Below are 27,883 nucleotides of genomic sequence, written 5' to 3' on the forward strand. Positions count from 1 at the left end.
ATAACAGCGACACGATGATGGTGTTGCACCGGTAGATCAGGGATTGATACCTGTAATGAAGTTGCAGAAAGTTTTAGTCGAAAGAGCACCTGCTGCCGCTGTCTCTGCCAACTAAAAGGGCTGCTCTCCAGTGTCGGCTCTTTTATCGCCTGAAGTCCCCTGGTGGCCGTGTTGCTTCCTGGCATGCTGGGGCGTGAGAGCCTTGTCAGTCCGTCGATGTCAATCCGTCACAGTTGTCGATGATAACAGCGACACGATGATGGTGTTGCACCGGTAGATCAGGGATTGATACCTGTAATGAAGTTGCAGAAAGTTTAGTCGAATGAGCACCTGCTGCCGCTGTCTCTGCCAACTGAAAGGGCTGCTCTCCAGTGTCGGCTCTTTTATCCCTGAAGTCCCCTGGTGGCCGTGTTGCTTCCTGGCACGCTGGGGCGTGACAGCCTTGTCAGTCCGTCGATGTCAATGCGTCACAGTTGTCGATGATAACAGCGACACGATGATGGTGTTGCACCGGTAGATGAGGGATTGATACCTGTAATGCAGTTGCAGAAAGTTTACTCGAAACAGCTCCTGCTGCCGCTGTCTCTGCCAACTGAAAGGGCTGCTCTCCAGTGTCGGCTCTTTTATCCCTGATGTTCCCTGGTGGCCGTGTTGCTTCCTGGCACGCTGGGGCGTGACAGCCTTGTCAGTCCGTCGATGTCAATCCGTCACAGTTGTCGATCATAACAGCGACACGATGATGGTGTTGCACCGGTAGATCGGGGATTGATACCTGTAATGCAGTTGCAGAAAGTTTAGTCGAAAGAGCTCCTGCTGCCGCTGTCTCTGCCAACTGAAAGGGCTGCTCTCCAGTGTCGGCTCTTTTATCCCTGATGTCCCCTGGTGGCCGTGTTGCTTCCTGGCACGCTGGGGCGTGACAGCCTTGTCAGTCCGTCGATGTCAATTCGTCACAGTTGTCGATGATAACAGCGACACGATGATGGTGTTGCACCGGTAGATCAGGGATTGATACCTGTAATGAAGTTGCAGAAAATTTAGTCGAAAGAGCACCTGCTGCCGCTGTCTCTGCCAACTGAAAGGGCTGCTCTCCGGTGTCGGCTCTTTTATCCCTGAAGTCCCCTGGTGGCCGTGTTGCTTCCTGGCACGCTGGGGCGTGACAGCCTTGTCAGTCCGTCGATGTCAATCCGTCACAGTTGTCGATGATAACAGCGACACGATGATGGTGTTGCACCGGTAGATTAGGGATTGATACCTGTAATGCAGTTGCAGAAAGTTTAGTCGAAAGAGCTCCTGCTGCCGCTGTCTCTGCCAACTGAAAGGGCTGCTCACCAGTGTCGGCTCTTTTATCCCTGAAGTCCCCTGGTGGCCGTGTTGCTTCCTGGCACGCTGGGGCGTGACAGCCTTGTCAGTCCGTCGATGTCAATCCGTCACAGTTGTCGATGATAACAGCGACACGATGATGGTGTTGCACCGGTAGATCAGGGATTGATACCTGTAATGAAGTTGCAGAAAGTTTAGTCGAATGAGCACCTGCTGCCGCTGTCTCTGCCAACTGAAAGGGCTGCTCTCCAGTGTCGGCTCTTTTATCCCTGAAGTCCCCTGGTGGCCGTGTTGCTTCCTGGCACGCTGGGGCGTGACAGCCTTGTCAGTCCGTCGATGTCAATCCGTCACAGTTGTCGATGATAACAGCGACACGATGATGGTGTTGCACCGGTAGATCAGGGATTGATACCTGTAATGCAGTTGCAGAAAATTTACTCGAAACAGCTCCTGCTGCCGCTGTCTCTGCCAACTGAAAGGGCTGCTCTCCAGTGTCGGCTCTTTTATCCCTGATGTCCCCTGGTGGCCGTGTTGCTTCCTGGCACGCTGGGGCGTGACAGCCTTGTCAGTCCGTCGATGTCAATTCGTCACAGTTGTCGATGATAACAGCGACACGATGATGGTGTTGCACCGGTAGATAAGGGATTGATACCTGTAATGCAGTTGCAGAAAGTTTAGTCGAAAGAACTCCTGCTGCCGCTGTCTCTGCCAATTGAAAGGGCTGCTCTCCAGTGTCGGGTCTTTTATCCCTGATGTCCCCTGGTGGCCGTGTTGCTTCCTGGCATGCTGGGGCGTGACAGCCTTGTCAGTCCGTCGATGTTAATCCGTCACAGTTGTCGATGATAACAGCGACGCGATGATGGTGTTGCACCGGTAGATCAGGGATTGATACCTGTAATGCAGTTGCAGAAAGTTTAGTCGAAAGAGCTCCTGCTGCCGCTGTCTCTGCCAACTGAAAGGGCTGCTCTCCAGTGTCGGCTCTTTTATCCCTGAAGTCCCCTGGTGGCCGTGTTGCTTCCTGGCATGCTGGGGCGTGACAGCCTTGTCAGTCCGACGATGTCAATCCGTCACAGTTGTCGATGATAACAGCGACACGATGATGGTGTTGCACCGGTAGATCAGTGATTGATACCTGTAATGAAGTTGCAGAAAGTTTTAGTCGAAAGAGCACCTGCTGCCGCTGGCTCTGCCAACTAAAAGGGCTGCTCTCCAGTCTCGGCTCTTTTATCGCCTGAAGTCCCCTGGTGGCCGTGTTGCTTCCTGGCATGCTGGGGCGTGACAGCCTTGTCAGTCCGTCGATGTCAATCCGTCACAGTTGTCGATGATAACAGCGACACGATGATGGTGTTGCACCGGTAGATCAGGGATTGATACCTGTAATGAAGTTGCAGAAAGTTTAGTCGAATGAGCACCTGCTGCCGCTGTCTCTGCCAACTGAAAGGGCTGCTCTCCAGTGTCGGCTCTTTTATCCCTGAAGTCCCCTGGTGGCCGTGTTGCTTCCTGGCACACTGGGGCGTGACAGCCTTGTCAGTCCGTCGATGTCAATGCGTCACAGTTGTCGATGATAACAGCGACACGGTGATGGTGTTGCACCGGTAGATCAGGGATTGATACCTGTAATGCAGTTGCAGAAAGTTTACTCGAAACAGCTCCTGCTGCCGCTGTCTCTGCCAACTGAAAGGGCTGCTCTCCAGTGTCGGCTCTTTTATCCCTGAAGTCCCCTGGTGGCCGTGTTGCTTCCTGGCACGCTACGGCGTGACAGCCTTGTCAGTCCGACGATGTCAATCCGTCACAGTTGTCGATGATAACAGCGACACGATGATGGTGTTGCACCGGTAGATCAGGGATTGATACCTGTAATGCAGTTGCAGAAAGCTTACTCGAAACAGCTCCTGCTGCCGCTGTCTCTGCCAACTGAAAGGGCTGCTCTCCAGTGTCGGCTCTTTTATCCCTGAAGTCCCCTGGTGGCCGTGTTGCTTCCTGGCACGCTGGGGCGTGACAGCCTTGTCAGTCCGTCGATGTCAATTCGTCACAGTTGTCGATGATAACAGCGACACGATGATGGTGTTGCACCGGTAGATAAGGGATTGATACCTGTAATGCAGTTGCAGAAAGTTTAGTCGAAAGAGCTCCTGCTGCCGCTGTCTCTGCCAATTGAAAGGGCTGCTCTCCAGTGTCGGGTCTTTTATCCCTGATGTCCCCTGGTGGCCGTGTTGCTTCCTGGCATGCTGGGGCGTGACAGCCTTGTCAGTCCGTCGATGTTAATCCGTCACAGTTGTCGATGATAACAGCGACGCGATGATGGTGTTGCACCGGTAGATCAGGGATTGATACCTGTAATGCAGTTGCAGAAAGTTTAGTCGAAAGAGCTCCTGCTGCCGCTGTCTCTGCCAACTGAAAGGGCTGCTCTCCAGTGTCGGCTCTTTTATCCCTGAAGTCCCCTGGTGGCCGTGTTGCTTCCTGGCATGCTGGGGCGTGACAGCCTTGTCAGTCCGACGATGTCAATCCGTCACAGTTGTCGATGATAACAGCGACACGATGATGGTGTTGCACCGGTAGATCAGGGATTGATACCTGTAATGAAGTTGCAGAAAGTTTTAGTCGAAAGAGCACCTGCTGCCGCTGTCTCTGCCAACTAAAAGGGCTGCTCTCCAGTGTCGGCTCTTTTATCGCCTGAAGTCCCCTGGTGGCCGTGTTGCTTCCTGGCATGCTGGGGCGTGAGAGCCTTGTCAGTCCGTCGATGTCAATCCGTCACAGTTGTCGATGATAACAGCGACACGATGATGGTGTTGCACCGGTAGATCAGGGATTGATACCTGTAATGAAGTTGCAGAAAGTTTAGTCGAATGAGCACCTGCTGCCGCTGTCTCTGCCAACTGAAAGGGCTGCTCTCCAGTGTCGGCTCTTTTATCCCTGAAGTCCCCTGGTGGCCGTGTTGCTTCCTGGCACGCTGGGGCGTGACAGCCTTGTCAGTCCGTCGATGTCAATGCGTCACAGTTGTCGATGATAACAGCGACACGATGATGGTGTTGCACCGGTAGATCAGGGATTGATACCTGTAATGCAGTTGCAGAAAGTTTACTCGAAACAGCTCCTGCTGCCGCTGTCTCTGCCAACTGAAAGGGCTGCTCTCCAGTGTCGGCTCTTTTATCCCTGATGTCCCCTGGTGGCCGTGTTGCTTCCTGGCACGCTGGGGCGTGACAGCCTTGTCAGTCCGTCGATGTCAATCCGTCACAGTTGTCGATCATAACAGCGACACGATGATGGTGTTGCACCGGTAGATCGGGGATTGATACCTGTAATGCAGTTGCAGAAAGTTTAGTCGAAAGAGCTCCTGCTGCCGCTGTCTCTGCCAACTGAAAGGGCTGCTCTCCAGTGTCGGCTCTTTTATCCCTGATGTCCCCTGGTGGCCGTGTTGCTTCCTGGCACGCTGGGGCGTGACAGCCTTGTCAGTCCGTCGATGTCAATTCGTCACAGTTGTCGATGATAACAGCGACACGATGATGGTGTTGCACCGGTAGATCAGGGATTGATACCTGTAATGAAGTTGCAGAAAATTTAGTCGAAAGAGCACCTGCTGCCGCTGTCTCTGCCAACTGAAAGGGCTGCTCTCCAGTGTCGGCTCTTTTATCCCTGAAGTCCCCTGGTGGCCGTGTTGCTTCCTGGCACGCTGGGGCGTGACAGCCTTGTCAGTCCGTCGATGTCAATCCGTCACAGTTGTCGATGATAACAGCGACACGATGATGGTGTTGCACCGGTAGATTAGGGATTGATACCTGTAATGCAGTTGCAGAAAGTTTAGTCGAAAGAGCTCCTGCTGCCGCTGTCTCTGCCAACTGAAAGGGCTGCTCACCAGTGTCGGCTCTTTTATCCCTGAAGTCCCCTGGTGGCCGTGTTGCTTCCTGGCACGCTGGGGCGTGACAGCCTTGTCAGTCCGTCGATGTCAATCCGTCACAGTTGTCGATGATAACAGCGACACGATGATGGTGTTGCACCGGTAGATCAGGGATTGATACCTGTAATGAAGTTGCAGAAAGTTTAGTCGAATGAGCACCTGCTGCCGCTGTCTCTGCCAACTGAAAGGGCTGCTCTCCAGTGTCGGGTCTTTTATCCCTGATGTCCCCTGGTGGCCGTGTTGCTTCCTGGCATGCTGGGGCGTGACAGCCTTGTCAGTCCGTCGATGTTAATCCGTCACAGTTGTCGATGATAACAGCGACGCGATGATGGTGTTGCACCGGTAGATCAGGGATTGATACCTGTAATGCAGTTGCAGAAAGTTTAGTCGAAAGAGCTCCTGCTGCCGCTGTCTCTGCCAACTGAAAGGGCTGCTCTCCAGTGTCGGCTCTTTTATCCCTGAAGTCCCCTGGTGGCCGTGTTGCTTCCTGGCATGCTGGGGCGTGACAGCCTTGTCAGTCCGACGATGTCAATCCGTCACAGTTGTCGATGATAACAGCGACACGATGATGGTGTTGCACCGGTAGATCAGGGATTGATACCTGTAATGAAGTTGCAGAAAGTTTTAGTCGAAAGAGCACCTGCTGCCGCTGTCTCTGCCAACTAAAAGGGCTGCTCTCCAGTGTCGGCTCTTTTATCGCCTGAAGTCCCCTGGTGGCCGTGTTGCTTCCTGGCATGCTGGGGCGTGAGAGCCTTGTCAGTCCGTCGATGTCAATCCGTCACAGTTGTCGATGATAACAGCGACACGATGATGGTGTTGCACCGGTAGATCAGGGATTGATACCTGTAATGAAGTTGCAGAAAGTTTAGTCGAATGAGCACCTGCTGCCGCTGTCTCTGCCAACTGAAAGGGCTGCTCTCCAGTGTCGGCTCTTTTATCCCTGAAGTCCCCTGGTGGCCGTGTTGCTTCCTGGCACGCTGGGGCGTGACAGCCTTGTCAGTCCGTCGATGTCAATGCGTCACAGTTGTCGATGATAACAGCGACACGATGATGGTGTTGCACCGGTAGATGAGGGATTGATACCTGTAATGCAGTTGCAGAAAGTTTACTCGAAACAGCTCCTGCTGCCGCTGTCTCTGCCAACTGAAAGGGCTGCTCTCCAGTGTCGGCTCTTTTATCCCTGATGTTCCCTGGTGGCCGTGTTGCTTCCTGGCACGCTGGGGCGTGACAGCCTTGTCAGTCCGTCGATGTCAATCCGTCACAGTTGTCGATCATAACAGCGACACGATGATGGTGTTGCACCGGTAGATCGGGGATTGATACCTGTAATGCAGTTGCAGAAAGTTTAGTCGAAAGAGCTCCTGCTGCCGCTGTCTCTGCCAACTGAAAGGGCTGCTCTCCAGTGTCGGCTCTTTTATCCCTGATGTCCCCTGGTGGCCGTGTTGCTTCCTGGCACGCTGGGGCGTGACAGCCTTGTCAGTCCGTCGATGTCAATTCGTCACAGTTGTCGATGATAACAGCGACACGATGATGGTGTTGCACCGGTAGATCAGGGATTGATACCTGTAATGAAGTTGCAGAAAATTTAGTCGAAAGAGCACCTGCTGCCGCTGTCTCTGCCAACTGAAAGGGCTGCTCTCCGGTGTCGGCTCTTTTATCCCTGAAGTCCCCTGGTGGCCGTGTTGCTTCCTGGCACGCTGGGGCGTGACAGCCTTGTCAGTCCGTCGATGTCAATCCGTCACAGTTGTCGATGATAACAGCGACACGATGATGGTGTTGCACCGGTAGATTAGGGATTGATACCTGTAATGCAGTTGCAGAAAGTTTAGTCGAAAGAGCTCCTGCTGCCGCTGTCTCTGCCAACTGAAAGGGCTGCTCACCAGTGTCGGCTCTTTTATCCCTGAAGTCCCCTGGTGGCCGTGTTGCTTCCTGGCACGCTGGGGCGTGACAGCCTTGTCAGTCCGTCGATGTCAATCCGTCACAGTTGTCGATGATAACAGCGACACGATGATGGTGTTGCACCGGTAGATCAGGGATTGATACCTGTAATGAAGTTGCAGAAAGTTTAGTCGAATGAGCACCTGCTGCCGCTGTCTCTGCCAACTGAAAGGGCTGCTCTCCAGTGTCGGCTCTTTTATCCCTGAAGTCCCCTGGTGGCCGTGTTGCTTCCTGGCACGCTGGGGCGTGACAGCCTTGTCAGTCCGTCGATGTCAATCCGTCACAGTTGTCGATGATAACAGCGACACGATGATGGTGTTGCACCGGTAGATCAGGGATTGATACCTGTAATGCAGTTGCAGAAAATTTACTCGAAACAGCTCCTGCTGCCGCTGTCTCTGCCAACTGAAAGGGCTGCTCTCCAGTGTCGGCTCTTTTATCCCTGATGTCCCCTGGTGGCCGTGTTGCTTCCTGGCACGCTGGGGCGTGACAGCCTTGTCAGTCCGTCGATGTCAATTCGTCACAGTTGTCGATGATAACAGCGACACGATGATGGTGTTGCACCGGTAGATAAGGGATTGATACCTGTAATGCAGTTGCAGAAAGTTTAGTCGAAAGAACTCCTGCTGCCGCTGTCTCTGCCAATTGAAAGGGCTGCTCTCCAGTGTCGGGTCTTTTATCCCTGATGTCCCCTGGTGGCCGTGTTGCTTCCTGGCATGCTGGGGCGTGACAGCCTTGTCAGTCCGTCGATGTTAATCCGTCACAGTTGTCGATGATAACAGCGACGCGATGATGGTGTTGCACCGGTAGATCAGGGATTGATACCTGTAATGCAGTTGCAGAAAGTTTAGTCGAAAGAGCTCCTGCTGCCGCTGTCTCTGCCAACTGAAAGGGCTGCTCTCCAGTGTCGGCTCTTTTATCCCTGAAGTCCCCTGGTGGCCGTGTTGCTTCCTGGCATGCTGGGGCGTGACAGCCTTGTCAGTCCGACGATGTCAATCCGTCACAGTTGTCGATGATAACAGCGACACGATGATGGTGTTGCACCGGTAGATCAGTGATTGATACCTGTAATGAAGTTGCAGAAAGTTTTAGTCGAAAGAGCACCTGCTGCCGCTGGCTCTGCCAACTAAAAGGGCTGCTCTCCAGTCTCGGCTCTTTTATCGCCTGAAGTCCCCTGGTGGCCGTGTTGCTTCCTGGCATGCTGGGGCGTGACAGCCTTGTCAGTCCGTCGATGTCAATCCGTCACAGTTGTCGATGATAACAGCGACACGATGATGGTGTTGCACCGGTAGATCAGGGATTGATACCTGTAATGAAGTTGCAGAAAGTTTAGTCGAATGAGCACCTGCTGCCGCTGTCTCTGCCAACTGAAAGGGCTGCTCTCCAGTGTCGGCTCTTTTATCCCTGAAGTCCCCTGGTGGCCGTGTTGCTTCCTGGCACACTGGGGCGTGACAGCCTTGTCAGTCCGTCGATGTCAATGCGTCACAGTTGTCGATGATAACAGCGACACGGTGATGGTGTTGCACCGGTAGATCAGGGATTGATACCTGTAATGCAGTTGCAGAAAGTTTACTCGAAACAGCTCCTGCTGCCGCTGTCTCTGCCAACTGAAAGGGCTGCTCTCCAGTGTCGGCTCTTTTATCCCTGATGTCCCCTGGTGGCCGTGTTGCTTCCTGGCACGCTGGGGCGTGACAGCCTTGTCAGTCCGTCGATGTCAATCCGTCACAGTTGTCGATCATAACAGCGACACGATGATGGTGTTGCACCGGTAGATCGGGGATTGATACCTGTAATGCAGTTGCAGAAAGTTTAGTCGAAAGAGCTCCTGCTGCCGCTGTCTCTGCCAACTGAAAGGGCTGCTCTCCAGTGTCGGCTCTTTTATCCCTGATGTCCCCTGGTGGCCGTGTTGCTTCCTGGCACGCTGGGGCGTGACAGCCTTGTCAGTCCGTCGATGTCAATTCGTCACAGTTGTCGATGATAACAGCGACACGATGATGGTGTTGCACCGGTAGATCAGGGATTGATACCTGTAATGAAGTTGCAGAAAATTTAGTCGAAAGAGCACCTGCTGCCGCTGTCTCTGCCAACTGAAAGGGCTGCTCTCCAGTGTCGGCTCTTTTATCCCTGAAGTCCCCTGGTGGCCGTGTTGCTTCCTGGCACGCTGGGGCGTGACAGCCTTGTCAGTCCGTCGATGTCAATCCGTCACAGTTGTCGATGATAACAGCGACACGATGATGGTGTTGCACCGGTAGATTAGGGATTGATACCTGTAATGCAGTTGCAGAAAGTTTACTCGAAACAGCTCCTGCTGCCGCTGTCTCTGCCAACTGAAAGGGCTGCTCTCCAGTGTCGGCTCTTTTATCCCTGATGTCCCCTGGTGGCCGTGTTGCTTCCTGGCACGCTGGGGCGTGACAGCCTTGTCAGTCCGTCGATGTCAATCCGTCATAGTTGTCGATCATAACAGCGACACGATGATGGTGTTGCACCGGTAGATCGGGGATTGATACCTGTAATGCAGTTGCAGAAAGTTTAGTCGAAAGAGCTCCTGCTGCCGCTGTCTCTGCCAACTGAAAGGGCTGCTCTCCAGTGTCGGCTCTTTTATCCCTGATGTCCCCTGGTGGCCGTGTTGCTTCCTGGCACGCTGGGGCGTGAAAACCTTCTCAGTCCGTCGATGTCAATTCGTCACAGTTGTCGATGATAACAGCGACACGATGATGGTGTTGCACCGGTAGATAAGGGATTGATACCTGTAATGCAGTTGCAGAAAGTTTAGTCGAAAGAGCTCCTGCTGCCGCTGTCTCTGCCAACTGAAAGGGCTGCTCTCCAGTGTCGGCTCTTTTATCCCTGATGTCCCCTGGTGGCCGTGTTGCTTCCTGGCATGCTGGGGCGTGACAGCCTTGTCAGTCCGTCGATGTCAATCCGTCACAGCTGTCGATGATAACAGCGACACGATGATTGTGTTGCACCGGTAGATCAGGGATTGATACCTGTAATGCAGTTGCTGAAAGTTTAGTCGAAAGTGCTCCTGCTGCCGCTGGCTCTGCCAACGGAAAGGGCTGCTCTCCAGTGTCGGCTCTTTTATCCCTGAAGTCCCCTGGTGGCCGTGTTGCTTCCTGGCACGCTGGGGCGTGACAGCCTTGTCAGTCCGTCGATGTCAATCCGTCACAGTTGTCGATGATAACAGCGACACGATGATGGTGTTGCACCGGTAGATCAGGGATTGATACCTGTAATGCAGTTGCAGAAAGTTTAGTCGAAAGATCTCCTGCTGCCGCTGTCTCTGCCAACTGAAAGGGCTGCTCTCCAGTGTCGGCTCTTTTATCCCTGATGTCCCCTGGTGGCCGTGTTGCTTCCTGGCATGCTGGGGCGTGACAGCCTTGTCAGTCCGTCGATGTCAATCCGTCACAGTTGTCGATGATATCAGCGACACGATGATGGTGTTGCACCGGTAGATCAGGGATTGATACCTGTAATGCAGTTGCAGAAAGTTTAGTCGAAAGAGCTCCTGCTGCCGCTGTCTCTGCCAACTGAAAGGGCTGCTCTCCAGTGTCGGCTCTTTTATCCCTGATGTCCCCTGGTGGCCGTGTTGCTTCCTGGCATGCTGGGGCGTGACAGCCTTGTCAGTCCGTCGATGTTAATCCGTCACAGTTGTCGATGATAACAGCGACGCGATGATGGTGTTGCACCGGTAGATCAGGGATTGATACCTGTAATGCAGTTGCAGAAAGTTTAGTCGAAAGAGCTCCTGCTGCCGCTGTCTGCAAACTGAAAGGGCTGCTCTCCAGTGTCGGCTCTTTTATCCCTGAAGTCCCCTGGTGGCCGTGTTGCTTCCTGGCTTGCTGGGGCGTGACAGCCTTGTCAGTCCGTCGATGTCAATCCGTCACAGTTGTCGATGATAACAGCGACACGATGATGGTGTTGCACCGCTAGATCAGGGATTGATACCTGTAATGCAGTTGCAGAAAGTTTAGTCGAAAGAGCTCCTGCTGCCGCTGTCTCTGCCAACTGAAAGGGCTGCTCTCCAGTGTCGGCTCTTTTATCCCTGAAGTCCCCTGGTGGCCGTGTTGCTTCCTGGCACGGTGGGGCGTGACAGCCTTGTCAGTCCGTCGATGTCAATCCGTCACAGTTGTCGATGATAACAGCGACACGATGATGGTGTTGCACCGGTAGATAAGGGATTGATACCTGTAATGCAGTTGCAGAAAGTTTAGTCGAAAGAACTCCTGCTGCCGCTGTCTCTGCCAATTGAAAGGGCTGCTCTCCAGTGTCGGGTCTTTTATCCCTGATGTCCCCTGGTGGCCGTGTTGCTTCCTGGCATGCTGGGGCGTGACAGCCTTGTCAGTCCGTCGATGTTAATCCGTCACAGTTGTCGATGATAACAGCGACGCGATGATGGTGTTGCACCGGTAGATCAGGGATTGATACCTGTAATGCAGTTGCAGAAAGTTTAGTCGAAAGAGCTCCTGCTGCCGCTGTCTCTGCCAACTGAAAGGGCTGCTCTCCAGTGTCGGCTCTTTTATCCCTGAAGTCCCCTGGTGGCCGTGTTGCTTCCTGGCATGCTGGGGCGTGACAGCCTTGTCAGTCCGACGATGTCAATCCGTCACAGTTGTCGATGATAACAGCGACACGATGATGGTGTTGCACCGGTAGATCAGTGATTGATACCTGTAATGAAGTTGCAGAAAGTTTTAGTCGAAAGAGCACCTGCTGCCGCTGGCTCTGCCAACTAAAAGGGCTGCTCTCCAGTCTCGGCTCTTTTATCGCCTGAAGTCCCCTGGTGGCCGTGTTGCTTCCTGGCATGCTGGGGCGTGACAGCCTTGTCAGTCCGTCGATGTCAATCCGTCACAGTTGTCGATGATAACAGCGACACGATGATGGTGTTGCACCGGTAGATCAGGGATTGATACCTGTAATGAAGTTGCAGAAAGTTTAGTCGAATGAGCACCTGCTGCCGCTGTCTCTGCCAACTGAAAGGGCTGCTCTCCAGTGTCGGCTCTTTTATCCCTGAAGTCCCCTGGTGGCCGTGTTGCTTCCTGGCACACTGGGGCGTGACAGCCTTGTCAGTCCGTCGATGTCAATGCGTCACAGTTGTCGATGATAACAGCGACACGGTGATGGTGTTGCACCGGTAGATCAGGGATTGATACCTGTAATGCAGTTGCAGAAAGTTTACTCGAAACAGCTCCTGCTGCCGCTGTCTCTGCCAACTGAAAGGGCTGCTCTCCAGTGTCGGCTCTTTTATCCCTGATGTCCCCTGGTGGCCGTGTTGCTTCCTGGCACGCTGGGGCGTGACAGCCTTGTCAGTCCGTCGATGTCAATCCGTCACAGTTGTCGATCATAACAGCGACACGATGATGGTGTTGCACCGGTAGATCGGGGATTGATACCTGTAATGCAGTTGCAGAAAGTTTAGTCGAAAGAGCTCCTGCTGCCGCTGTCTCTGCCAACTGAAAGGGCTGCTCTCCAGTGTCGGCTCTTTTATCCCTGATGTCCCCTGGTGGCCGTGTTGCTTCCTGGCACGCTGGGGCGTGACAGCCTTGTCAGTCCGTCGATGTCAATTCGTCACAGTTGTCGATGATAACAGCGACACGATGATGGTGTTGCACCGGTAGATCAGGGATTGATACCTGTAATGAAGTTGCAGAAAATTTAGTCGAAAGAGCACCTGCTGCCGCTGTCTCTGCCAACTGAAAGGGCTGCTCTCCAGTGTCGGCTCTTTTATCCCTGAAGTCCCCTGGTGGCCGTGTTGCTTCCTGGCACGCTGGGGCGTGACAGCCTTGTCAGTCCGTCGATGTCAATCCGTCACAGTTGTCGATGATAACAGCGACACGATGATGGTGTTGCACCGGTAGATTAGGGATTGATACCTGTAATGCAGTTGCAGAAAGTTTACTCGAAACAGCTCCTGCTGCCGCTGTCTCTGCCAACTGAAAGGGCTGCTCTCCAGTGTCGGCTCTTTTATCCCTGATGTCCCCTGGTGGCCGTGTTGCTTCCTGGCACGCTGGGGCGTGACAGCCTTGTCAGTCCGTCGATGTCAATCCGTCACAGTTGTCGATCATAACAGCGACACGATGATGGTGTTGCACCGGTAGATCGGGGATTGATACCTGTAATGCAGTTGCAGAAAGTTTAGTCGAAAGAGCTCCTGCTGCCGCTGTCTCTGCCAACTGAAAGGGCTGCTCTCCAGTGTCGGCTCTTTTATCCCTGATGTCCCCTGGTGGCCGTGTTGCTTCCTGGCACGCTGGGGCGTGAAAACCTTCTCAGTCCGTCGATGTCAATTCGTCACAGTTGTCGATGATAACAGCGACACGATGATGGTGTTGCACCGGTAGATAAGGGATTGATACCTGTAATGCAGTTGCAGAAAGTTTAGTCGAAAGAGCTCCTGCTGCCGCTGTCTCTGCCAACTGAAAGGGCTGCTCTCCAGTGTCGGCTCTTTTATCCCTGATGTCCCCTGGTGGCCGTGTTGCTTCCTGGCATGCTGGGGCGTGACAGCCTTGTCAGTCCGTCGTTGTCAATCCGTCACAGCTGTCGATGATAACAGCGACACGATGATTGTGTTGCACCGGTAGATCAGGGATTGATACCTGTAATGCAGTTGCTGAAAGTTTAGTCGAAAGTGCTCCTGCTGCCGCTGGCTCTGCCAACGGAAAGGGCTGCTCTCCAGTGTCGGCTCTTTTATCCCTGAAGTCCCCTGGTGGCCGTGTTGCTTCCTGGCACGCTGGGGCGTGACAGCCTTGTCAGTCCGTCGATGTCAATCCGTCACAGTTGTCGATGATAACAGCGACACGATGATGGTGTTGCACCGGTAGATCAGGGATTGATACCTGTAATGCAGTTGCAGAAAGTTTAGTCGAAAGATCTCCTGCTGCCGCTGTCTCTGCCAACTGAAAGGGCTGCTCTCCAGTGTCGGCTCTTTTATCCCTGATGTCCCCTGGTGGCCGTGTTGCTTCCTGGCATGCTGGGGCGTGACAGCCTTGTCAGTCCGTCGATGTCAATCCGTCACAGTTGTCGATGATATCAGCGACACGATGATGGTGTTGCACCGGTAGATCAGGGATTGATACCTGTAATGCAGTTGCAGAAAGTTTAGTCGAAAGAGCTCCTGCTGCCGCTGTCTCTGCCAACTGAAAGGGCTGCTCTCCAGTGTCGGCTCTTTTATCCCTGATGTCCCCTGGTGGCCGTGTTGCTTCCTGGCATGCTGGGGCGTGACAGCCTTGTCAGTCCGTCGATGTTAATCCGTCACAGTTGTCGATGATAACAGCGACGCGATGATGGTGTTGCACCGGTAGATCAGGGATTGATACCTGTAATGCAGTTGCAGAAAGTTTAGTCGAAAGAGCTCCTGCTGCCGCTGTCTGCAAACTGAAAGGGCTGCTCTCCAGTGTCGGCTCTTTTATCCCTGAAGTCCCCTGGTGGCCGTGTTGCTTCCTGGCTTGCTGGGGCGTGACAGCCTTGTCAGTCCGTCGATGTCAATCCGTCACAGTTGTCGATGATAACAGCGACACGATGATGGTGTTGCACCGCTAGATCAGGGATTGATACCTGTAATGCAGTTGCAGAAAGTTTAGTCGAAAGAGCTCCTGCTGCCGCTGTCTCTGCCAACTGAAAGGGCTGCTCTCCAGTGTCGGCTCTTTTATCCCTGAAGTCCCCTGGTGGCCGTGTTGCTTCCTGGCACGGTGGGGCGTGACAGCCTTGTCAGTCCGTCGATGTCAATCCGTCACAGTTGTCGATGATAACAGCGACACGATGATGGTGTTGCACCGGTAGGTCAGGGATTGATACCTGTAATGCAGTTGCAGAAAGTTTAGTCGAAAGATCTCCTGCTGCCGCTGTCTCTGCCAACTGAAAGGGCTGCTCTCCAGTGTCGGCTCTTTTATCCCTGAAGTCCCCTGGTGGCCGTGTTGCTTCCTGGCACGCTACGGCGTGACAGCCTTGTCAGTCCGACGATGTCAATCCGTCACAGTTGTCGATGATAACAGCGACACGATGATGGTGTTGCACCGGTAGATCAGGGATTGATACCTGTAATGCAGTTGCAGAAAGCTTACTCGAAACAGCTCCTGCTGCCGCTGTCTCTGCCAACTGAAAGGGCTGCTCTCCAGTGTCGGCTCTTTTATCCCTGAAGTCCCCTGGTGGCCGTGTTGCTTCCTGGCACGCTGGGGCGTGACAGCCTTGTCAGTCCGTCGATGTCAATTCGTCACAGTTGTCGATGATAACAGCGACACGATGATGGTGTTGCACCGGTAGATAAGGGATTGATACCTGTAATGCAGTTGCAGAAAGTTTAGTCGAAAGAGCTCCTGCTGCCGCTGTCTCTGCCAATTGAAAGGGCTGCTCTCCAGTGTCGGGTCTTTTATCCCTGATGTCCCCTGGTGGCCGTGTTGCTTCCTGGCATGCTGGGGCGTGACAGCCTTGTCAGTCCGTCGATGTTAATCCGTCACAGTTGTCGATGATAACAGCGACGCGATGATGGTGTTGCACCGGTAGATCAGGGATTGATACCTGTAATGCAGTTGCAGAAAGTTTAGTCGAAAGAGCTCCTGCTGCCGCTGTCTCTGCCAACTGAAAGGGCTGCTCTCCAGTGTCGGCTCTTTTATCCCTGAAGTCCCCTGGTGGCCGTGTTGCTTCCTGGCATGCTGGGGCGTGACAGCCTTGTCAGTCCGACGATGTCAATCCGTCACAGTTGTCGATGATAACAGCGACACGATGATGGTGTTGCACCGGTAGATCAGGGATTGATACCTGTAATGAAGTTGCAGAAAGTTTTAGTCGAAAGAGCACCTGCTGCCGCTGTCTCTGCCAACTAAAAGGGCTGCTCTCCAGTGTCGGCTCTTTTATCGCCTGAAGTCCCCTGGTGGCCGTGTTGCTTCCTGGCATGCTGGGGCGTGAGAGCCTTGTCAGTCCGTCGATGTCAATCCGTCACAGTTGTCGATGATAACAGCGACACGATGATGGTGTTGCACCGGTAGATCAGGGATTGATACCTGTAATGAAGTTGCAGAAAGTTTAGTCGAATGAGCACCTGCTGCCGCTGTCTCTGCCAACTGAAAGGGCTGCTCTCCAGTGTCGGCTCTTTTATCCCTGAAGTCCCCTGGTGGCCGTGTTGCTTCCTGGCACGCTGGGGCGTGACAGCCTTGTCAGTCCGTCGATGTCAATGCGTCACAGTTGTCGATGATAACAGCGACACGATGATGGTGTTGCACCGGTAGATCAGGGATTGATACCTGTAATGCAGTTGCAGAAAGTTTACTCGAAACAGCTCCTGCTGCCGCTGTCTCTGCCAACTGAAAGGGCTGCTCTCCAGTGTCGGCTCTTTTATCCCTGATGTCCCCTGGTGGCCGTGTTGCTTCCTGGCACGCTGGGGCGTGACAGCCTTGTCAGTCCGTCGATGTCAATCCGTCACAGTTGTCGATCATAACAGCGACACGATGATGGTGTTGCACCGGTAGATCGGGGATTGATACCTGTAATGCAGTTGCAGAAAGTTTAGTCGAAAGAGCTCCTGCTGCCGCTGTCTCTGCCAACTGAAAGGGCTGCTCTCCAGTGTCGGCTCTTTTATCCCTGATGTCCCCTGGTGGCCGTGTTGCTTCCTGGCACGCTGGGGCGTGACAGCCTTGTCAGTCCGTCGATGTCAATTCGTCACAGTTGTCGATGATAACAGCGACACGATGATGGTGTTGCACCGGTAGATCAGGGATTGATACCTGTAATGAAGTTGCAGAAAATTTAGTCGAAAGAGCACCTGCTGCCGCTGTCTCTGCCAACTGAAAGGGCTGCTCTCCAGTGTCGGCTCTTTTATCCCTGAAGTCCCCTGGTGGCCGTGTTGCTTCCTGGCACGCTGGGGCGTGACAGCCTTGTCAGTCCGTCGATGTCAATCCGTCACAGTTGTCGATGATAACAGCGACACGATGATGGTGTTGCACCGGTAGATTAGGGATTGATACCTGTAATGCAGTTGCAGAAAGTTTAGTCGAAAGAGCTCCTGCTGCCGCTGTCTCTGCCAACTGAAAGGGCTGCTCACCAGTGTCGGCTCTTTTATCCCTGAAGTCCCCTGGTGGCCGTGTTGCTTCCTGGCACGCTGGGGCGTGACAGCCTTGTCAGTCCGTCGATGTCAATCCGTCACAGTTGTCGATGATAACAGCGACACGATGATGGTGTTGCACCGGTAGATCAGGGATTGATACCTGTAATGAAGTTGCAGAAAGTTTAGTCGAATGAGCACCTGCTGCCGCTGTCTCTGCCAACTGAAAGGGCTGCTCTCCAGTGTCGGGTCTTTTATCCCTGATGTCCCCTGGTGGCCGTGTTGCTTCCTGGCATGCTGGGGCGTGACAGCCTTGTCAGTCCGTCGATGTTAATCCGTCACAGTTGTCGATGATAACAGCGACGCGATGATGGTGTTGCACCGGTAGATCAGGGATTGATACCTGTAATGCAGTTGCAGAAAGTTTAGTCGAAAGAGCTCCTGCTGCCGCTGTCTCTGCCAACTGAAAGGGCTGCTCTCCAGTGTCGGCTCTTTTATCCCTGAAGTCCCCTGGTGGCCGTGTTGCTTCCTGGCATGCTGGGGCGTGACAGCCTTGTCAGTCCGACGATGTCAATCCGTCACAGTTGTCGATGATAACAGCGACACGATGATGGTGTTGCACCGGTAGATCAGGGATTGATACCTGTAATGAAGTTGCAGAAAGTTTTAGTCGAAAGAGCACCTGCTGCCGCTGTCTCTGCCAACTAAAAGGGCTGCTCTCCAGTGTCGGCTCTTTTATCGCCTGAAGTCCCCTGGTGGCCGTGTTGCTTCCTGGCATGCTGGGGCGTGAGAGCCTTGTCAGTCCGTCGATGTCAATCCGTCACAGTTGTCGATGATAACAGCGACACGATGATGGTGTTGCACCGGTAGATCAGGGATTGATACCTGTAATGAAGTTGCAGAAAGTTTAGTCGAATGAGCACCTGCTGCCGCTGTCTCTGCCAACTGAAAGGGCTGCTCTCCAGTGTCGGCTCTTTTATCCCTGAAGTCCCCTGGTGGCCGTGTTGCTTCCTGGCACGCTGGGGCGTGACAGCCTTGTCACTCCGTCGATGTCAATGCGTCACAGTTGTCGATGATAACAGCGACACGATGATGGTGTTGCACCGGTAGATGAGGGATTGATACCTGTAATGCAGTTGCAGAAAGTTTACTCGAAACAGCTCCTGCTGCCGCTGTCTCTGCCAACTGAAAGGGCTGCTCTCCAGTGTCGGCTCTTTTATCCCTGATGTTCCCTGGTGGCCGTGTTGCTTCCTGGCACGCTGGGGCGTGACAGCCTTGTCAGTCCGTCGATGTCAATCCGTCACAGTTGTCGATCATAACAGCGACACGATGATGGTGTTGCACCGGTAGATCGGGGATTGATACCTGTAATGCAGTTGCAGAAAGTTTAGTCGAAAGAGCTCCTGCTGCCGCTGTCTCTGCCAACTGAAAGGGCTGCTCTCCAGTGTCGGCTCTTTTATCCCTGATGTCCCCTGGTGGCCGTGTTGCTTCCTGGCACGCTGGGGCGTGACAGCCTTGTCAGTCCGTCGATGTCAATTCGTCACAGTTGTCGATGATAACAGCGACACGATGATGGTGTTGCACCGGTAGATCAGGGATTGATACCTGTAATGAAGTTGCAGAAAATTTAGTCGAAAGAGCACCTGCTGCCGCTGTCTCTGCCAACTGAAAGGGCTGCTCTCCAGTGTCGGCTCTTTTATCCCTGAAGTCCCCTGGTGGCCGTGTTGCTTCCTGGCACGCTGGGGCGTGACAGCCTTGTCAGTCCGTCGATGTCAATCCGTCACAGTTGTCGATGATAACAGCGACACGATGATGGTGTTGCACCGGTAGATTAGGGATTGATACCTGTAATGCAGTTGCAGAAAGTTTAGTCGAAAGAGCTCCTGCTGCCGCTGTCTCTGCCAACTGAAAGGGCTGCTCACCAGTGTCGGCTCTTTTATCCCTGAAGTCCCCTGGTGGCCGTGTTGCTTCCTGGCACGCTGGGGCGTGACAGCCTTGTCAGTCCGTCGATGTCAATCCGTCACAGTTGTCGATGATAACAGCGACACGATGATGGTGTTGCACCGGTAGATCAGGGATTGATACCTGTAATGAAGTTGCAGAAAGTTTAGTCGAATGAGCACCTGCTGCCGCTGTCTCTGCCAACTGAAAGGGCTGCTCTCCAGTGTCGGCTCTTTTATCCCTGAAGTCCCCTGGTGGCCGTGTTGCTTCCTGGCACGCTGGGGCGTGACAGCCTTGTCAGTCCGTCGATGTCAATCCGTCACAGTTGTCGATGATAACAGCGACACGATGATGGTGTTGCACCGGTAGATCAGGGATTGATACCTGTAATGCAGTTGCAGAAAATTTACTCGAAACAGCTCCTGCTGCCGCTGTCTCTGCCAACTGAAAGGGCTGCTCTCCAGTGTCGGCTCTTTTATCCCTGATGTCCCCTGGTGGCCGTGTTGCTTCCTGGCACGCTGGGGCGTGACAGCCTTGTCAGTCCGTCGATGTCAATTCGTCACAGTTGTCGATGATAACAGCGACACGATGATGGTGTTGCACCGGTAGATAAGGGATTGATACCTGTAATGCAGTTGCAGAAAGTTTAGTCGAAAGAACTCCTGCTGCCGCTGTCTCTGCCAATTGAAAGGGCTGCTCTCCAGTGTCGGGTCTTTTATCCCTGATGTCCCCTGGTGGCCGTGTTGCTTCCTGGCATGCTGGGGCGTGACAGCCTTGTCAGTCCGTCGATGTTAATCCGTCACAGTTGTCGATGATAACAGCGACGCGATGATGGTGTTGCACCGGTAGATCAGGGATTGATACCTGTAATGCAGTTGCAGAAAGTTTAGTCGAAAGAGCTCCTGCTGCCGCTGTCTCTGCCAACTGAAAGGGCTGCTCTCCAGTGTCGGCTCTTTTATCCCTGAAGTCCCCTGGTGGCCGTGTTGCTTCCTGGCATGCTGGGGCGTGACAGCCTTGTCAGTCCGACGATGTCAATCCGTCACAGTTGTCGATGATAACAGCGACACGATGATGGTGTTGCACCGGTAGATCAGTGATTGATACCTGTAATGAAGTTGCAGAAAGTTTTAGTCGAAAGAGCACCTGCTGCCGCTGGCTCTGCCAACTAAAAGGGCTGCTCTCCAGTCTCGGCTCTTTTATCGCCTGAAGTCCCCTGGTGGCCGTGTTGCTTCCTGGCATGCTGGGGCGTGACAGCCTTGTCAGTCCGTCGATGTCAATCCGTCACAGTTGTCGATGATAACAGCGACACGATGATGGTGTTGCACCGGTAGATCAGGGATTGATACCTGTAATGAAGTTGCAGAAAGTTTAGTCGAATGAGCACCTGCTGCCGCTGTCTCTGCCAACTGAAAGGGCTGCTCTCCAGTGTCGGCTCTTTTATCCCTGAAGTCCCCTGGTGGCCGTGTTGCTTCCTGGCACACTGGGGCGTGACAGCCTTGTCAGTCCGTCGATGTCAATGCGTCACAGTTGTCGATGATAACAGCGACACGGTGATGGTGTTGCACCGGTAGATCAGGGATTGATACCTGTAATGCAGTTGCAGAAAGTTTACTCGAAACAGCTCCTGCTGCCGCTGTCTCTGCCAACTGAAAGGGCTGCTCTCCAGTGTCGGCTCTTTTATCCCTGATGTCCCCTGGTGGCCGTGTTGCTTCCTGGCACGCTGGGGCGTGACAGCCTTGTCAGTCCGTCGATGTCAATCCGTCACAGTTGTCGATCATAACAGCGACACGATGATGGTGTTGCACCGGTAGATCGGGGATTGATACCTGTAATGCAGTTGCAGAAAGTTTAGTCGAAAGAGCTCCTGCTGCCGCTGTCTCTGCCAACTGAAAGGGCTGCTCTCCAGTGTCGGCTCTTTTATCCCTGATGTCCCCTGGTGGCCGTGTTGCTTCCTGGCACGCTGGGGCGTGACAGCCTTGTCAGTCCGTCGATGTCAATTCGTCACAGTTGTCGATGATAACAGCGACACGATGATGGTGTTGCACCGGTAGATCAGGGATTGATACCTGTAATGAAGTTGCAGAAAATTTAGTCGAAAGAGCACCTGCTGCCGCTGTCTCTGCCAACTGAAAGGGCTGCTCTCCAGTGTCGGCTCTTTTATCCCTGAAGTCCCCTGGTGGCCGTGTTGCTTCCTGGCACGCTGGGGCGTGACAGCCTTGTCAGTCCGTCGATGTCAATCCGTCACAGTTGTCGATGATAACAGCGACACGATGATGGTGTTGCACCGGTAGATTAGGGATTGATACCTGTAATGCAGTTGCAGAAAGTTTAGTCGAAAGAGCTCCTGCTGCCGCTGTCTCTGCCAACTGAAAGGGCTGCTCACCAGTGTCGGCTCTTTTATCCCTGAAGTCCCCTGGTGGCCGTGTTGCTTCCTGGCACGCTGGGGCGTGACAGCCTTGTCAGTCCGTCGATGTCAATCCGTCACAGTTGTCGATGATAACAGCGACACGATGATGGTGTTGCACCGGTAGATCAGGGATTGATACCTGTAATGAAGTTGCAGAAAGTTTAGTCGAATGAGCACCTGCTGCCGCTGTCTCTGCCAACTGAAAGGGCTGCTCTCCAGTGTCGGCTCTTTTATCCCTGAAGTCCCCTGGTGGCCGTGTTGCTTCCTGGCACGCTGGGGCGTGACAGCCTTGTCAGTCCGTCGATGTCAATCCGTCACAGTTGTCGATGATAACAGCGACACGATGATGGTGTTGCACCGGTAGATCAGGGATTGATACCTGTAATGCAGTTGCAGAAAATTTACTCGAAACAGCTCCTGCTGCCGCTGTCTCTGCCAACTGAAAGGGCTGCTCTCCAGTGTCGGCTCTTTTATCCCTGATGTCCCCTGGTGGCCGTGTTGCTTCCTGGCACGCTGGGGCGTGACAGCCTTGTCAGTCCGTCGATGTCAATCCGTCACAGTTGTCGATCATAACAGCGACACGATGATGGTGTTGCACCGGTAGATCGGGGATTGATACCTGTAATGCAGTTGCAGAAAGTTTAGTCGAAAGAGCTCCTGCTGCCGCTGTCTCTGCCAACTGAAAGGGCTGCTCTCCAGTGTCGGCTCTTTTATCCCTGATGTCCCCTGGTGGCCGTGTTGCTTCCTGGCACGCTGGGGCGTGAAAACCTTCTCAGTCCGTCGATGTCAACTCGTCACAGTTGTCGATGATAACAGCGACACGATGATGGTGTTGCACCGGTAGATAAGGGATTGATACCTGTAATGCAGTTGCAGAAAGTTTAGTCGAAAGAGCTCCTGCTGCCGCTGTCTCTGCCAACTGAAAGGGCTGCTCTCCAGTGTCGGCTCTTTTATCCCTGATGTCCCCTGGTGGCCGTGTTGCTTCCTGGCATGCTGGGGCGTGACAGCCTTGTCAGTCCGTCGATGTCAATCCGTCACAGCTGTCGATGATAACAGCGACACGATGATTGTGTTGCACCGGTAGATCAGGGATTGATACCTGTAATGCAGTTGCTGAAAGTTTAGTCGAAAGTGCTCCTGCTGCCGCTGGCTCTGCCAACGGAAAGGGCTGCTCTCCAGTGTCGGCTCTTTTATCCCTGAAGTCCCCTGGTGGCCGTGTTGCTTCCTGGCACGCTGGGGCGTGACAGCCTTGTCAGTCCGTCGATGTCAATCCGTCACAGTTGTCGATGATAACAGCGACACGATGATGGTGTTGCACCGGTAGATCAGGGATTGATACCTGTAATGCAGTTGCAGAAAGTTTAGTCGAAAGATCTCCTGCTGCCGCTGTCTCTGCCAACTGAAAGGGCTGCTCTCCAGTGTCGGCTCTTTTATCCCTGATGTCCCCTGGTGGCCGTGTTGCTTCCTGGCATGCTGGGGCGTGACAGCCTTGTCAGTCCGTCGATGTTAATCCGTCACAGTTGTCGATGATAACAGCGACGCGATGATGGTGTTGCACCGGTAGATCAGGGATTGATACCTGTAATGCAGTTGCAGAAAGTTTAGTCGAAAGAGCTCCTGCTGCCGCTGTCTCTGCAAACTGAAAGGGCTGCTCTCCAGTGTCGGCTCTTTTATCCCTGAAGTCCCCTGGTGGCCGTGTTGCTTCCTGGCTTGCTGGGGCGTGACAGCCTTGTCAGTCCGTCGATGTCAATCCGTCACAGTTGTCGATGATAACAGCGACACGATGATGGTGTTGCACCGCTAGATCAGGGATTGATACCTGTAATGCAGTTGCAGAAAGTTTAGTCGAAAGAGCTCCTGCTGCCGCTGTCTCTGCCAACTGAAAGGGCTGCTCTCCAGTGTCGGCTCTTTTATCCCTGAAGTCCCCTGGTGGCCGTGTTGCTTCCTGGCACGGTGGGGCGTGACAGCCTTGTCAGTCCGTCGATGTCAATCCGTCACAGTTGTCGATGATAACAGCGACACGATGATGGTGTTGCACCGGTAGGTCAGGGATTGATACCTGTAATGCAGTTGCAGAAAGTTTAGTCGAAAGATCTCCTGCTGCCGCTGTCTCTGCCAACTGAAAGGGCTGCTCTCCAGTGTCGGCTCTTTTATCCCTGAAGTCCCCTGGTGGCCGTGTTGCTTCCTGGCACGCTACGGCGTGACAGCCTTGTCAGTCCGACGATGTCAATCCGTCACAGTTGTCGATGATAACAGCGACACGATGATGGTGTTGCACCGGTAGATCAGGGATTGATACCTGTAATGCAGTTGCAGAAAGTTTAGTCGAAAGAGCTCCTGTTGCCGCTGTCTCTGCCAACTGAAAGGGCTGCTCTCCAGTGTCGGCTCTTTTATCCCTGATGTCCCCTGGTGGCCGTGTTGCTTCCTGGCATGCTGGGGCGTGACAGCCTTGTCAGTCCGTCGATGTTAATCCGTCACAGTTGTCGATGATAACAGCGACGCGATGATGGTGTTGCACCGGTAGATCAGGGATTGATACCTGTAATGCAGTTGCAGAAAGTTTAGTCGAAAGAGCTCCTGCTGCCGCTGTCTCTGCAAACTGAAAGGGCTGCTCTCCAGTGTCGGCTCTTTTATCCCTGAAGTCCCCTGGTGGCCGTGTTGCTTCCTGGCTTGCTGGGGCGTGACAGCCTTGTCAGTCCGTCGATGTCAATCCGTCACAGTTGTCGATGATAACAGCGACACGATGATGGTGTTGCACCGCTAGATCAGGGATTGATACCTGTAATGCAGTTGCAGAAAGTTTAGTCGAAAGAGCTCCTGCTGCCGCTGTCTCTGCCAACTGAAAGGGCTGCTCTCCAGTGTCGGCTCTTTTATCCCTGAAGTCCCCTGGTGGCCGTGTTGCTTCCTGGCACGGTGGGGTGTGACAGCCTTGTCAGTCCGTCGATGTCAATCCGTCACAGTTGTCGATGATAACAGCGACACGATGATGGTGTTGCACCGGTAGGTCAGGGATTGATACCTGTAATGCAGTTGCAGAAAGTTTAGTCGAAAGATCTCCTGCTGCCGCTGTCTCTCCCAACTGAAAGGGCTGCTCTCCAGTGTCGGCTCTTTTATCCCTGAAGTCCCCTGGTGGCCGTGTTGCTTCCTGGCACGCTACGGCGTGACAGCCTTGTCAGTCCGACGATGTCAATCCGTCACAGTTGTCGATGATAACAGCGACACGATGATGGTGTTGCACCGGTAGATCAGGGATTGATACCTGTAATGCAGTTGCAGAAAGTTTACTCGAAACAGCTCCTGCTGCCGCTGTCTCTGCCAACTGAAAGGGCTGCTCTCCATTGTCGGCTCTTTTATCCCTAATGTCCCCTGTTGGCCGTGTTGCTTCCTGGCACGCTGGGGCGTGACAGCCTTGTCAGTCCGTCGATGTCAATCCGTCACAGTTGTCGATGATAACAGCGACACGATGATGGTGTTGCACCGGTAGATCAGGGATTGATACCTGTAATGCAGTTGCAGAAAGTTTAGTCGAAAGAGCTCCTGCTGCCGCTGTCTCTGCCAACTGAAAGGGCTGCTCTCCAGTGTCGGCTCTTTTATCCCTGATGTCCCCTGGTGGCCGTGTTGCTTCTTGGCACGCTGGGGCGTGACAGCCTTGTCAGTCCGTCGATGTCAATCCGTCACAGTTGTCGATGATAACAGCGACACAATGATGGTGTTGCACCGGTAGATCAGGGATTGATACCTGTAATGCAGTTGCAGAAAGTTTAGTCGAAAGAGCTCCTGCTGCCGCTTTCTCTGCCAACTGAAAGGGCTGCTCTCCAGTGTCGGCTCTTTTATCCCTGAAGTCCCCTGGTGGCCGTGTTGCTTCCTGGCACGCTGGGGCGTGACAGCCTTGTCAGTCCGTCGATGTCAATTCGTCACAGTTGTCGATGATAACAGCGGCACGATGATGGTGTTGCACCGGTAGATAAGGGATTGATACCTGTAATGCAGTTGCAGAAAGTTTAGTCGAAAGAGCTCCTGCTGCCGCTGTCTCTGCCAATTGAAAGGGCTGCTCTCCAGTGTCGGGTCTTTTATCCCTGATGTCCCCTGGTGGCCGTGTTGCTTCCTGGCATGCTGGGGCGTGACAGCCTTGTCAGTCCGTCGATGTTAATCCGTCACAGTTGTCGATGATAACAGCGACGCGATGATGGTGTTGCACCGGTAGATCAGGGATTGATACCTGTAATGCAGTTGCAGAAAGTTTAGTCGAAAGAGCTCCTGCTGCCGCTGTCTCTGCCAACTGAAAGGGCTGCTCTCCAGTGTCGGCTCTTTTACCCCTGAAGTCCCCTGGTGGCCGTGTTGCTTCCTGGCATGCTGGGGCGTGACAGCCTTGTCAGTCCGACGATGTCAATCCGTCACAGTTGTCGATGATAACAGCGACACGATGATGGTGTTGCACCGGTAGATCAGGGATTGATACCTGTAATGAAGTTGCAGAAAGTTTTAGTCGAAAGAGCACCTGCTGCCGCTGTCTCTGCCAACTAAAAGGGCTGCTCTCCAGTGTCGGCTCTTTTATCGCCTGAAGTCCCCTGGTGGCCGTGTTGCTTCCTGGCATGCTGGGGCGTGACAGCCTTGTCAGTCCGTCGATGTCAATCCGTCACAGTTGTCGATGATAACAGCGACACGATGATGGTGTTGCACCGGTAGATCAGGGATTGATACCTGTAATGAAGTTGCAGAAAGTTTAGTCGAATGAGCACCTGCTGCCGCTGTCTCTGCCAACTGAAAGGGCTGCTCTCCAGTGTCGGCTCTTTTATCCCTGAAGTCCCGTGGTGGCCGTGTTGCTTCCTGGCACGCTGGGGCGTGACAGCCTTGTCAGTCCGTCGATGTCAATGCGTCACAGTTGTCGATGATAACAGCGACACGATGATGGTGTTGCACCGGTAGATCAGGGATTGATACCTGTAATGCAGTTGCAGAAAGTTTACTCGAAACAGCTCCTGCTGCCGCTGTCTCTGCCAACTGAAAGGGCTGCTCTCCAGTGTCGGCTCTTTTATCCCTGATGTCCCCTGGTGGCCGTGTTGCTTCCTGGCACGCTGGGGCGTGACAGCCTTGTCAGTCCGTCGATGTCAATCCGTCACAGTTGTCGATCATAACAGCGACACGATGATGGTGTTGCACCGGTAGATCGGGGATTGATACCTGTAATGCAGTTGCAGAAAGTTTAGTCGAAAGAGCTCCTGCTGCCGCTGTCTCTGCCAACTGAAAGGGCTGCTCTCCAGTGTCGGCTCTTTTATCCCTGATGTCCCCTGGTGGCCGTGTTGCTTCCTGGCACGCTGGGGCGTGACAGCCTTGTCAGTCCGTCGATGTCAATTCGTCACAGTTGTCGATGATAACAGCGACACGATGATGGTGTTGCACCGGTAGATCAGGGATTGATACCTGTAATGAAGTTGCAGAAAATTTAGTCGAAAGAGCACCTGCTGCCGCTGTCTCTGCCAACTGAAAGGGCTGCTCTCCAGTGTCGGCTCTTTTATCCCTGAAGTCCCCTGGTGGCCGTGTTGCTTCCTGGCACGCTGGGGCGTGACAGCCTTGTCAGTCCGTCGATGTCAATCCGTCACAGTTGTCGATGATAACAGCGACACGATGATGGTGTTGCACCGCTAGATCAGGGATTGATACCTGTAATGCAGTTGCAGAAAGTTTAGTCGAAAGAGCTCCTGCTGCCGCTGTCTCTGCCAACTGAAAGGGCTGCTCTCCAGTGTCGGCTCTTTTATCCCTGAAGTCCCCTGGTGGCCGTGTTGCTTCCTGGCACGGTGGGGCGTGACAGCCTTGTCAGTCCGTCGATGTCAATCCGTCACAGTTGTCGATGATAACAGCGACACGATGATGGTGTTGCACCGGTAGGTCAGGGATTGATACCTGTAATGCAGTTGCAGAAAGTTTAGTCGAAAGATCTCCTGCTGCCGCTGTCTCTGCCAACTGAAAGGGCTGCTCTCCAGTGTCGGCTCTTTTATCCCTGAAGTCCCCTGGTGGCCGTGTTGCTTCCTGGCACGCTACGGCGTGACAGCCTTGTCAGTCCGACGATGTCAATCCGTCACAGTTGTCGATGATAACAGCGACACGATGATGGTGTTGCACCGGTAGATCGGGGATTGATACCTGTAATGCAGTTGCAGAAAGTTTAGTCGAAAGAGCTCCTGCTGCCGCTGTCTCTGCCAACTGAAAGGGCTGCTCTCCAGTGTCGGCTCTTTTATCCGTGATGTCCCCTGGTGGCCGTGTTCCTTCCTGGCACGGTGGGGCGTGGAAACCTTGTCAGTCCGTCGATGCCAATCCGTCACAGTTGTCGATGATAACAGCGACACGATGATTGTGTTGC

The sequence above is a fragment of the Amblyomma mixtum genome, chromosome 2 (assembly GCF_055824585.1).
Source record: "Amblyomma mixtum isolate Tamu chromosome 2, ASM5582458v1, whole genome shotgun sequence".
NCBI classification, from domain to species: Eukaryota; Metazoa; Arthropoda; class Arachnida; order Ixodida; family Ixodidae; genus Amblyomma; species Amblyomma mixtum.